At 40.4% G+C, this 13,380-nt stretch overlaps 1 protein-coding gene across 7 annotated transcripts in view; it reads right to left on the bottom strand.

Moving 5' to 3' along the window:
* The window catches only part of sema5ba (sema domain, seven thrombospondin repeats (type 1 and type 1-like), transmembrane domain (TM) and short cytoplasmic domain, (semaphorin) 5Ba), a 239,119-nt gene extending 226,135 nt beyond the window's left edge, over positions 1-12,984 (bottom strand). For all 7 annotated transcript variants that reach the window (XR_003672616.1, XM_028435492.1, XM_028435496.1 and 4 more), the window contains exon 1: positions 12,856-12,984. The gene's annotated coding sequence lies outside the window, so the exon portion shown is untranslated. The remainder of the gene's footprint in view (positions 1-12,855) is intronic.
* Between the last annotated feature and the right edge of the window lie 396 nt (positions 12,985-13,380).

Consider the following 13,380-nt stretch of genomic DNA (forward strand, 5'->3'; position numbering starts at 1 on the left):
GATATGTGCACTTTATGTTTTGAGAATGTCACTTGTGGTACAGGGTTCTCACCAGAATTTTTCACAGCATAGTTGATCACGTGGTGCGCAAGCGAGTGCCACCGACGCAGGAAATTTTGAAATGTATAACTCCCAGAGGACCTAATTTAGTGAAGTAAAGCTAGGTTTGGGTTTTTTTATCTTTGGTTCCAGCCTTACTTTACTCACACGCGCAGAGGACACACACACACACGCACACACATACACATTTATCCTAATTTTTTTTTTTTTTTTTTTTTTTTTTTTTTTTTAAGGATTTTTTGGGCTCTAGTGGCCTTTATATGACAGTTGCTTGACAGGAAGGGGGACAGAGAGAGGAGGGAATGACACGCAGGAAAGGGTCCCAGGCCGGGAATCGAACCTGGACCCGCTGCAGGTGAGGAACTACAGCCTCTGTATATGGGGCGAGCACTCAACCCACTGAGCTACACACCACCACATTTATCCTAATTTTTAACCTTTTTTAACCGTCTTTTACCTAATTATACACTATTATTAACATTTATTCTTTCTTTCGTCTTTGTTAAACATTTTATTCTTTTATCTTCTTAAGTGGCTCTAACGAAAGCATTTTTCCCCTGGAATTAATAAGGAATTGTGATTCTGATACGCGGAGGACCCACGCGCGCACACACACACACACAAAGGATGCACACATTGGAGCTTTAATCGGGGCGAGAAAAGACGACCCGGCCCGAGAGAACGCGGCCCGAACTTCTCCGACCCGAATGAAGCCGATGTCTTTTTAAGCCTGAACACATTTCACCCAGACAGTATTCACATCCGTGCCCTCGCATGTAGAATGACCAGCTGTGAGTTATAAACATGACGAGCAGCTTCAAGTGTCACTAAACGCTACGTCTGGTTGAAGCACACTGTTTATATTGGACTGTGATTACGATTACCAAGCGGAGGATCACACAGTCGGGGGCAGCTTAGTAGTGGCAGGGGTCCTCAGGGAAAGACTGGAGCATCCGAGCAAATCACCTGTATGAAATAGTCGGTGCAGCTGATGTATGTGTTTTTCGGTTATTCAGATTAAAAAGAGAGTTAAAATAACTTGTGTGCACCTGGAAGTCCCTTTTGTGTCCAGGTGTGCAACAATTATTACAACGGTACCCGATTAAAGAGGTTAAAACTACAGAAAATCCCGCCTACGTTGCTGAAAACTCAACATGGGGGATGCCATTGCTCCCCGACGGAGGGCAATGGCAAAATTATAATGTTGGGGGCCCCTATGCTCAACGGCGCTGGCGGTAACCCTGCAGTATATTCAGTGTTTAGTGAGAATAGAGCTCAGCCAAACAAAACAAGGCCAGGGATCATATTGACTTATTGGCATTTGTTTATGTGTAGTAGTCTCAGCCAATTGCAGGGTCGTATATACTGTACAAGTACTCACGACCCAGTGCCAAGCGTTCAGACGATCAGTACAGTGGTAATGGGGTGTTCTTAGTTATCATCACCCACATCACCCTACTCTCATCAACACATCCTCATATTTACTTCTTACGAACTCCCCAAAGCAAATGATCTTCTTCCAAGGTGAGATCACAGAGAACATTTTTGTGTCCTTTTTACACAAAAGCCCAGCTTGTGCCAGCCTGCTGTCTGGCCCCAGTTCAGTGAAAAGTCTTTACTTTTTACGATGGTGCAATGATCAACATGAGCTGCATGATTGTTCTGAAAATGACACAAGGTTGCGACACACACACACACACACACACACACACACACACTGTAACTTAGTATTCAGGTGTTAATGTTGCACTTCTGGTGTACAGCAGCTCATCAATCCTGTACACCGCTGACTGCTTTCCAACGTTTCTGCCAATATACTTGAAAGACTGGTTTGTAAATGCTGAGTCACTTTTTAATGATATAATCTGATCATTTATTCTGAGACTCAGGACTTATTTTACATTTTGATTTCAGCAGCCAAAGTTCAAATGAAGTAAAGCTAGTCTGCAGTTTGACAGCAGACAGGTGATGAATCATGCCTTAAAAGAACATTGTGATCCGTATTTTTTTTTTTTCTTACTGTCAATTTGTTTGGTCATCTGCATAGAAAGTAGTTGAAAATGCTTCAAACTTTGAATCCAACTACAGTATCTACTTTTTCATTTGTTTTCTGAACTTTTTGAACATGTCTGCAATCTATACGTTTGAGGATTATTTTCTGCCTTTTTGCTCTTGCTATCATTTATATGAGCCCTCCAGAAGAATAGGGAGCGCAGCATGTATTCAAGTAACACTATTGATGATCAGCAGAGCTGCTGGAGTCATATGACAGATTTTTTTGCAATATTACGATCATTATTGCCAGAAAATGCAGATCACCTCAGATGGTGAAAAAAAAACACTGATGGATTTTTGGCAGCTGTAGCTGAGTTTGTGCAGTAGGTTGAGCATTTCCATAATTACCACACCTGTGTTAAAGTGTCCTTGGACACAACACTGACGTCCAAGTCATTCCCAATGAAGCCATGGCCGCTCTATTAGCGTCATATGTGTTTGTGCATGATTGGCTGATGATGTGTGTAATCAGTTAAAGTGCTCTACCATTACTTAGGTAATGATAAACACTATATTAAATAAAGTCACCGTAGCATTAATATTGACCGATAAAAGAATAAACAGAGAACCATAAGTGAAACAGCATGTTGGCTTCCATCCATGTCTTACATACATTTTTCATCCCTAAACGTCCGTTCATTTATCTTGTACTCACTTATCCTTATCGGAGTTGGAGTGTATCCCAGCTGATAGAGTAGGAAAGGAAGGCAGTGCACACTTAAAGAAATCACAGTAGTCCACATGTCAAAGGTCACCACTACCTAACATACACCAATGAGACAGAAACCCAAAAGAATGACTAACTTGAGCAGCTATGGCATATTAGTTTTACGTTCTCCCTTCTCCTGCTATGTCCGGCTATCTACTTAACCATAAATATGCCATTTAGACACACTACACATCTAATCCCACAAGTGGGAGTGCAGCCATCGTTTTAGAAAAGACTTCACTGAGGCTGGTGATGAATGGGGCTGCTGGCCAAGACGAGCAAAAGCAATCTGGTGTGAGCAGGGGCAGACATTTACTAAGACATCAAACTCCCAGCAGCTGATTTACACATGGCCAGGAAGAGCTGCACTACTGCACTGCTAAAAGTATCCGTCGTTTTTTGGCATTTGGCAAACAAGTCGCTCAAGTCTCAGCCTTCAGGTATTTCACTGGGGTCGAGTGAAGTAGCCAAGACAGGGGAAAAATAGCAAGGTAACGTTACCTCCTTCGTCTGAATGAATACACAAAGAAATGTGTGTATATGTCAGGAGCTGATCCATCTTGTCTTTACAAAGTTGTGCATAGTGTGTGCACTCTGGGTATTTTAGCATGGCTGACTATGAAAGGCAGCAGGGCAGAGGGTTAGGTCTGAGAGAGCATACTGTCTCTGATGGGTGTAGCGTTAGATTCCTGGTGTGGGGATTAGTAGAAAGAAAAAGAGGCTTCCTCCTTATCTTTACATTAACCACAGTACACAGTGTTCACACACACACACTAAAGCATTGCAGACCAACAGGGGAGCCTTTTAGCCAGTGTCACGGGGGAGTGGTGGTGAAAAGAGGACGAAAAGGGGAAAATGTGTGAAAACCCACATAGAAAAAAAGATGCTCAAAAGAAGCTCTAATGGACTTTCAGTATTGGACTGTGGAGAGGAGGGGGTATGAAGCTAAAGCAGGATCAGGCACTGCAAAGGTTTGAGGTGGATACTTTTAACAAAAACAAAAAAACTACACAATGCAAGATGAAGACTTCCCAGTTTGCACATTTATATCTTGGTTTATTCAGATGTAAATCTTCTTGGGTAAGTGATCACATAGTCAACCCAGGTATCACTTTGGAATCAAACCCCAAACCTCTTGATCAGAAGACAACCCCTCTACCACGTGCTCCAGTTAAGACACACACAATCTACAAAGAACAATCACTGCTATGCTAACGACCACCTCAATATTCACCATTTATTCACAGTTCCTCTCAATCCAACCGACATGCCAAGATTGTAGAGTCGAGAGGTGCTAGTTTTTATGGAAGGGGCGGGGTCATTGGTGTTTCGTGATGTGAGAAGCCACACAAACTTCCATTTTCAGCCAATTGCAAAATTCAATGCAATATCTGGGTTTCAGGGCAGTCATTCTTACATTTTTATATGTCAAAATATGCCAAATTGAAATATGTTGATTAAAATGTCAAGAGTTGGACAAGGATCAACCAACAGCACTAGACCATACCAAATACATTTGTTTTAAGCAGGGGAAAAAACGTCAAATTTTTTGGTAAAATTCTGTGAAATGTAAATTTTCTACAAGGCTTTTAAAGGGTTTCGTTTATCTGTAAACTTTCTGACATCTTCGTTGTAAGGAAGAACTTGTAATGCATGGACACAACACTTAAAAACTGTTTTTATATAAACACAACTTCCTCTTCTTCTCTGGTACAAGACATTATAAGTGATGGCAAGCCAGCAAAGTAATTTGGGTTTTTTAAATGGAGATAACCATTTATTTAATTATAAAAATAAAAATAAAAGAGTAGAATCTATAGATATAAAGACAACACTACTAAGCCCACAGCCGCATTAAAATGCTTTCCATCCTCTACACCTCACTCCTGTCCACATAGTGACTCTCGTTGGGGGAGAAGGTGAAACAGGGTTGGCTCCTTATCTCTGGAGCCCAGATGTTTGGCCCGCGGTCTTCCATCAATTCTCATTCTTGTTAACACGCAGCATGGTTGGGATAGCACCACACAACTCCCTCCAGTTTACTGTGAGCCCCACCTTTCAAAGGCTCTCAGAGAGGTTTGATAAGAACTTTCAATACCAGATAGATACCAGGATGGAGTTAATGGGCTTTTAAAGACACATGCAGGTGACTTAGTGTTTCTTTCTGTTTTGATGAATTCCCATCTTCATTACCCAACGTAAAAAGGAGGCGTCATTGATATTAACAATATTGAAGTAATCCTAATTAAACAAAATAAACAGCAGTGAAAGAACATGTTGTTGCTCTTCTGAAGGAAACAGCAGAGCTAAGAGTTGCTGTTGTTTCAGCTGAGACATCAATCACTATCGCACTCCTCTCGCCGTCTGCTTCCATCTGAAACAGGCCCTTTTGCCCCCGCTGAGAGCCACTTTTGTTGTCATAGTTACCAAAGCCAACAACAAACCAAACTCTACATATTGTATAGGTACACTGAGGCTCACTACATACACTGCAGCCAAAGAGCCAAAAGAGACTTGATTAATTAACTGAATAGTCTGCACTCACTGATTGGCTCTTTTTTGTAAAAATGGTTCAATGTGTTTTTCCATTTCCTTTCAATAGGTTTTCTGCTTTGAGCACTGGTCAGGTAATTAGCTTGTTGCTAAGGCTGATACTTTTTAATCCTACAATCTGAAATCTTTCCGAGAGGGTCAAAACAGAAGGTCGAACCTTTATTACTACTATGATCAAAAGAGGGAAAAATGCTTTGCAAACAATGAACGATAGAAGATCCTCTTTATGTGATTCTAAAGCAGAAGATGAGTTTTTGTTGAAGCTTCTATTTCTTTCACAGTTCAGGCTCATGATGTACGTGTCACAACACATTTCCCTATAAAAACAGGGTAGAGTGATTCATATCAGAAATATTTCTTCAACTCTTTGTATTTCATTCTGGTACCTGCAGAAATGCAACATTATGTCTTGCCAGGTGAATAAATCATGTTAAGATAAGTTTGTTACAAAAAAAAAAATATTAATATAGAAATTAGGCATTGAAAAAAACGTTTTTTAATGAATTTCTGTTGATTTGAGTTGGATTTTTGTAATATATAATTTTTGTGATCGACCGTCACAAAAATCGTGACATTGAAAGCGTCACAAAGCTGAGGGACAACTGCATTAACTTGCGTCTAATGTTGCAAAATTATTCAACTCAAATGCAAATCCCAGCCTGACATGTGCTCGTCAAATTATACATGCTGCAAGAATCGAGGGCTGTGGGCACTTGTGAATTGGAGGCCAGCTGCCTGCTTTTGCTAAGTGCTGATTTCCTGGCCTTACTACACATATACACAACCAAGCTGAAATACACACAAATGTACATTTTAGAAAAAACAGGCACAAACAACAGATTGCTGTCTGACAGAGATGCATGCGCTGCGGCCTCTAATGAGCCAGTTATATGAGCGGTCAGATGCAGTTAATCAAAGTCAGACACTGGACACAAACCAAGGCTAATAAAACTTTAGGTAAACATATCAGGAGCTCTGATCTGCCAACGCTAATAGTCTCCAAAGTGAATAGTGCTGCTGCAATGTCAAACCAAATTACCATATCATCAAAAGCACAACAGAAATATTGAAAACACTCATTACAATCTCGCTCTATATTCTACCAGTGATCAAATATCAGCAGACAAATAACCCAAGAGATGCCAATGCATCTTAATCTAAGTCATGTTTGGAGGTTTACAGCAAACCGATTACCTCTCTGATCACACAGATAGAAGCTATGTAAACTCTGCTGCTTCGCCTACCGTGAGTCTATGGTAACTGTTAAGAGCTGGGCGTTTAGACTTTGTTTGGGCTGTTTTTACGGTAACTTCGGCTTCCTTCACCGAAGTTGGTGTTGTGCCAAAGTCTGTGACCCGAAAAAATCTGTGACCGCTGCGGCTTCTCGGCGGTAGAGAAGAAGAGTCCTAAACCTCTACGTTGCTATTGAGGACAAATTTACTCCCCCTTAAACGTGATGCTCTGGTGGGTGAAGTAAATGCAGACTAGAGAAGAATTAAAAACGTGTTTAAGGGGGAGTAAGTCCACCAAGAAGCCACAGGGGTTGGAATTGTCGCCACCTGTGGTCACAGATTTTTTCAGATCACAGATTTTGGCACAACAGAGGTCTTCCCCCTCGTTTGCTGTGTTACGCCACCATCTTGGGCAAAAGTCAGGTACTGCGACTAGTCGACGTCACGTAGACAGAATCGCGAGACAACACTAAAGTCAACTAGTCGACTAGTCTGTTCAACCCCTACCACCAACCGGTAAGTCCTCCTCACATTTTGCACATAACCCCCCACAGCCATGTGATTGGAGATCTTCTGCCGGGACTTGTCACCAGGTAAACTGACCACCAGTTCGACTGATACACCAACGGCTGAACCTGTCTTTGTAGTGGTGCTTTTTCAGATTTGAATGCAGTCATAACAATCTGAGCCAGATGAAGCTCTGCAATCACAAGATAACATAATCACTAGATGAAACATTACACATAGTGCAAGATTTTGAATGTGATTGTCGTTTTCCAGTGAAAAAGTAGTGTGTAAATGATATCCGATGCGATTGTGCCGAGCTCAATCTAAAATCTCAGATATGTTACGGGCACGGCCTGTTGCTTTAATGGTGCATTGTGGGAGGTAGAGGTGTAACAGGTCTGTTTTTAATGTGGGAAGCAGAGTTTTTTGTTGTTGTTGTTGTGGTTCTGTGTGCGTGTTATGTTATGAGAGGATTAAAAATCACCTTCTCTGCACCCACTCATAATGCAGAATTAGCCTGACGAACAGAGCTGTTGTCACCAGCAGAAACGAGCCACAGCTGAGTAGTAAAACTTTCACTCAGTAATTTAACAGGCCTCCCAACCACAGTTTGTAGATAACCTGGCATAGTGTAAGAGAAACAAATACTCCCACATGTAGTCAATACGAGACTCCACTCCAGCACTTCTATCGAGCAGCTGATAGACAGCTGATAGAACTAAATATAAAAGTAAACATTAATTGTTATTTTACACTATAAAAGTACAATTTGTTTTTATCTGTTTTGAGGTTATTTTTCAAGGCCTTCAAGTCTTTTTTATTTATTCTATTTAATTGTAAATGGGTCAGTTTTCCTCATACCTACTTTTGCTGACTATTGTTCTCTGTTAAAATATCACTTCTTCAAGCCTATTCTAACATTCCATACTACAAAATAAGTAATTAAAGTATGTTAGTTTGTGCTGACATAGTAATGGATTGTTTCGGTATTGACCAATACTCAGGGCTGCAATATCGGCATCATATCTGAAGTGAAAAAGTTAGATCAGGACATCCCTAGTTATCTGCAAATATAAAGGAGAATATTTTGTATTAATTGAATGTGTTTAGATTTACTGGGATAAAACCACCAAGTGAACTTTGACATCCACAACAGTGACCACATCATCTAGCTAGTAGCTTGGAATGTCCAGATTTGAGGCAAAAACAGAAAACCTCAGATCCAGGAGAGCAAAGTGGTATAAAAGCAGCAGAGCAGGAACAATGTTCCCACCATTCCCACAATGGGTTCAACACCCATCTTCCGACCCAGTCCTCCGGGTCACATCAAGCCTTGAATAAGCTCCCTTCCTTAAAGCTTCTTGGGGGTTTCAGGCATGCATCTACAGCATCAATGGAAACAGGGTTCCTCCCCCCTTACAATGGTCAAATCAACTGTGGAAGTGCTCTCTCCTCCTCTGGCTCCCCTTTTATTATCCCCCTGCCTAAACCTTGCTGGGGCCGAGCACGGGAGGGACCGAAGAGAAAAGGCACATGCCTTCACGTCCGCTGCACATGCACACAAAGAAGAGAAAAAAAATCAAATTGTTCAGACATGCACGCATGCGTACCGCCAAGAATGAGCGCATGCTTTTTACAACAACACACACCCTCACACACACATCACCTAATATCAAGAGGGGCCACAATGAGACTGGCAACAAAAAGAAATTCTTTCTTGTAAAGAAGCCCGATCCATATAAATGTGAACAAAATATTTAGCAATGTGTTTTATAGTGTGTGATAGTGATCAAATGTGATTTAACCTAAAGCTGCCAAAAATGATTAGTGCAGTAGACCTTAACTCTAACCCTAACATCTGTGATTAAAAACCAAAGGGCAACATGAGACATACTGAAATACAATAAAAACAACAAAGCAACAGGCGCCAAGGAAACGCTCGATAAGGGACTCTTTTCTTTTATTCTCAGAAAACATTTACTGCTGTTAAAATCTTAGACACCAGAGTGGATCCCCATTGCTTGCTTTATCTAACCTATATTTGCTTTTAGGCCTTTTAGGAGAGGAAAAAACACGTTCTTTTATGTGAATAATACTACAAAGTCCCTTAAGTCAATTATTTAAAAAGTAACAAGTATTCATTAAAAAACTGATTGCGTATCATGTTTTTGTGGCCTTTTGCTGCTTGTTTGAAATAATAAGAGTATTGCTAAGGTGGACGAGTACTGTTAATAATGATGATGATGGTGCACAGATAAATTTAGACTTTCTAGTCAAGCATTAATTAGCAAGGTAGCAGACAAAGCACAGAAAAGTAGGTTCAGGATCAGATTTCACAGACAGAGAGATTGTGTGTCGGGTAAGAGACACAGTGAGCGAAGGCCACGCCAAGAGCACTCTGCATCCAGAATGAATGAGATCCTGGGGGGGTGGGGGGGGGCAGGAGACACAGACAGACGTCGTGGAATTATTCATTTCCACCCACTGCCTCAGACCGCTGGCCTCCGTCTGCTGACAGCTCAAATTGTCTGGTTGTCACAACTCCACGATTTCCCGACATTGTCTATTTTAATTTAAGTGAAGTCAAGGCTCAATTTTCATGTTGTCACTCCATTTACAGCATTTTATACAATATTGATCAAATCTTTCTGTCTGTCCCTCATATGCAAGTATGAACATAATATGATCTTATCATATCTTATGTTAGCTTTTCTGGGGGTGAGGAAAACCATATCAGCTTAGGATTTGGCCACAAGCATAAATTTATCCCAAACATGATTAAACTTCTGGGAAACTGACACGTCTTTGTACAAATATCCAATATCAAATATTATCCTATTCATTAAAAACAGTACAGGACCCGCAGCTGATGATCTACTTCATCACAAGCTGCATTTGAGGCGGCATAGCTTGATAGTGTCTTCATCAAGACCCCAGACATAGAGAAACAATGCCTACCGTCCCCAAGCCCCAGTGTCTGAGGAACCTGGATTCATATATTTGCATAGCAGGGAGAAAAAGATGCTCCAAAGCGGCCATGGTTCTCTGAATTATGGAGCCCATTGAGGAAAGCATCTCTCTTCATTCGTCGTTCTCCTTAAAACCTCTCAACAGAAGCATAGCGTGTTTTCCTGCTCCTTTGCATGTGGACGGCTTTGTTTCTCTGCACGCCTTGACCTAATTACCATGTGATTCCGGCTTGTGAAGGCCTCTTTAACAGTTGAATATCTCTCTGCTTCACTTCCACATCAGCCCTGAGCTTTGTAATAAAAAAGAGGAAAAAAAACAACCCCTTTTATACTTTTCTTGTTTTTAAACTAATTTTTGTTCCATTAAGCCATAACATTGTATTCGAATAGAACCGTGTGAAATGCCATTTATCAATTCATCGATTCATATGTATTTTTTGAGTGGAGATAGATCTCCAGGAAGCTTTTTTTTTTTACGTGAAATGTTCCAACATATTAAAGACTGGCTGATAGCATTCTGTGTGCACTGCCAGTCAGTCCCCTCCATATAATATCAGACCAAACGTAACCACTCTTCTTATCTGCATCTGTCTGTTATCACTTCATTCGGCTACACTCACACCTGTGGAGGTCGGACCATATTGACCATGCTGCATTTCTCTTTAAGAGGTAATATAAGATGGACGAGAGGATTGATCAAGTTCTCCCGACATTAATCTTTAATATCCGTTTTTTTTCCCCCCCTTTCTCAAGTGATGTCGGACAAAAGAGTTAATTCCCAAGACACACTTTAAAAATTCATCATTAGAATTGTGATGAAGAGGCAGCTGGTACATCTACTTCACACCTATTTAGTTTGTTAAAAAGATGAAATAATAATGTTATGATTAGAAAATATTGAGATACAAGCAGAGGAGAAGAGAATGTGAAGCCGAAAAAATGGAAAAGTGAGCACAGAGATGCTTCTACGTGTCCATTTGGTGTCCTTTTTCCTGCTCTCCTCTGTTTTACCCCCTCTGGGATCTGTTAAGTTCATCATTGATGAAAAGCTGCTTTCCATTTGAAAAGCACAACTGTGGATACTCAAACAGCTTTTCAACCAACAAAAGCGCTAATCATCCATAAGACAAGCATGTGTAGACCCCACAAAACTTGTACGAATATTTGAATATCACTCAAAAAATGTCTGAGTTGTGACACTTTGATAAGTGCTGATGAATGAAGAGCTGTGTTAATAGGGCTGCTTTTGGATCAAAATAAATAAAAAAAAGGTGAATTCCAATGCTTTGGACAATTTCTTGTATTAAATGGGAAAATATCAATACTGCCATAAATTTGGTGGCTCAAAAAAGACAAACTATCAATAAAATCTAACCTTTTTTGTCAGCTGTCCTTGAGAATCATTAGTGTTTAATAAATTTGAATAAAACAAAAAGTGAAATTGGCACTTGATTAAATCTCAATATAAAGCAACAAATGAAAACTAGTGCAGGATGAGTTAAAAGAGGAAAAAAAAAATAATACATTTGCTGATGGTTTCTGATGATGAAGAATATCATTTTAGTGAATAATTTTGTCAAGTTGGTGCAATAATTTAAAGCTTGACAACTGCCAGCAATGGATTTCATTTCTCTGAAAGCACTTCCCACTGAATATCTGGCAGATAAAAGCTTGTTCAAACGTGCTTGACTTTTAATCGCGCCAAAATCTGGAAACCAATAAAGTAATATACCTTATTGTTGGGTTTTTTTTTTTTTCTTCCATTGTCATTAATATTTCAATTTTTTGTATATTCATTACCCAAGATTTAAAAAGAGGACTGCACCTCTCATCAGAATACACCTGCCAAGGTGTGATCGCTGCTGCACAAAGCTGCTTAACACTGCCCTCTGTTGTTCTACTTCACCCCGGCAGACTTTGTCCTTCACTATCCAGTATCCATCAAAACTCTCATCCATGCACCATTAATACATGTCCTCATAGTGAGCTACAGCAGTACTCTGAATATACAGTATTTACGTTCTGTGATGTGTCTTTTAACTAGGCTGGAGTATGAGAAGATTTTCTTTCTTTCTTTGCATTATGAAAAACACATTCAAAGCTGTGCGTAAAGTTGCAGATTCCGTGCGTAAAAGTAATAAATCTGGTATTTGTAAACAATGAGCATATTGATTCTCCAAAGACGTGTTACATAGAGAGTTTAAAACAAGCAGGGAGAACATTTGTCAAGTTCAACCTTCTTTGTCTCTGTGGTTGACATTGTCTACCAAAGTAAGTTGGAGACGGTGCTCACATGCATGGTCGGCACAGCACAGGCACATCCTGCAGCCTACAAATGCGCCTCTGATCCCGGGATGGAACGTGAGTGGAAAGTAAAGACGACGAGACTTTAAAGAAGCTCTCATGAATAACAAGCTTTATCAACGCAAAAATCGATTCAAGTGCACAAAATAGATATTAAAGGAGTTTGATTTTCATGATGAAATGAACACACATCACTGTGCCCTTGCACTGAAAAATGATCAGGAGAACAGCAAACAGTATGTACAGCCCTAACCCTAACACTTTGTCATGAAAAAGACTTTACCAAAGCTGAGGCGAACTATTTCTAAATCACGTCAAACTACACCAATGTCTGCCTCTTACAGCAAAACCAAAGCTGAAAAACGCGCTGGATAGAAAACTGCGCGCAGCACGCACACAAAGTGCTTACATTCATTTCATGTATTTACACTAAAGAAAGCCAAAGCAAACGTGGTTCTTCGTTTACCTTTAGAGATGTTTCTATCCTCCAGTTGGTGGGGAAAAAATAAAGAGTGGGTCAAAGCAGCGGAGAAAACCAAACGGGTTCCTGTTCCGATGCTCTCAGCCGCTGCGCTCGTCTCACTGTGAGCTGCAGCCGATCACTGCGCTCTGGAGGAGGAAGAGGAAGAGGAAGAGGAGGAGGAGGAGGAAGAGGAGGAGGAGGAGGAGGAGGAGGAGGAAGGTGGGTCTGTGATGTGATGGGGAGGAAGTGTACGCATGGACACACCAAAGGACTGATTTTTAGAGCGAAGGTCTCTTTTAATTGCTGTTTGATATTTGTGAAGATTCAACAACTTTCTTATATATGGCCTTTAATTTGGTACTCTACAGCAGGTGTGAAAAATTAACTAACCGAGTAATTTACATGTTTCATTGTTCATTAAAAAAAAAAACAAAAAAAAAAACTAGTGTCAATGTCAAAAAATGGAAAGCACAGTATTCAGGAACTGTTTACACCAGGGATGTCAAACTCACTTCAGTTGGGGGTCGT

The sequence above is a fragment of the Gouania willdenowi genome, chromosome 21 (assembly GCF_900634775.1).
Source record: "Gouania willdenowi chromosome 21, fGouWil2.1, whole genome shotgun sequence".
Taxonomy (NCBI): Eukaryota; Metazoa; Chordata; class Actinopteri; order Blenniiformes; family Gobiesocidae; genus Gouania; species Gouania willdenowi.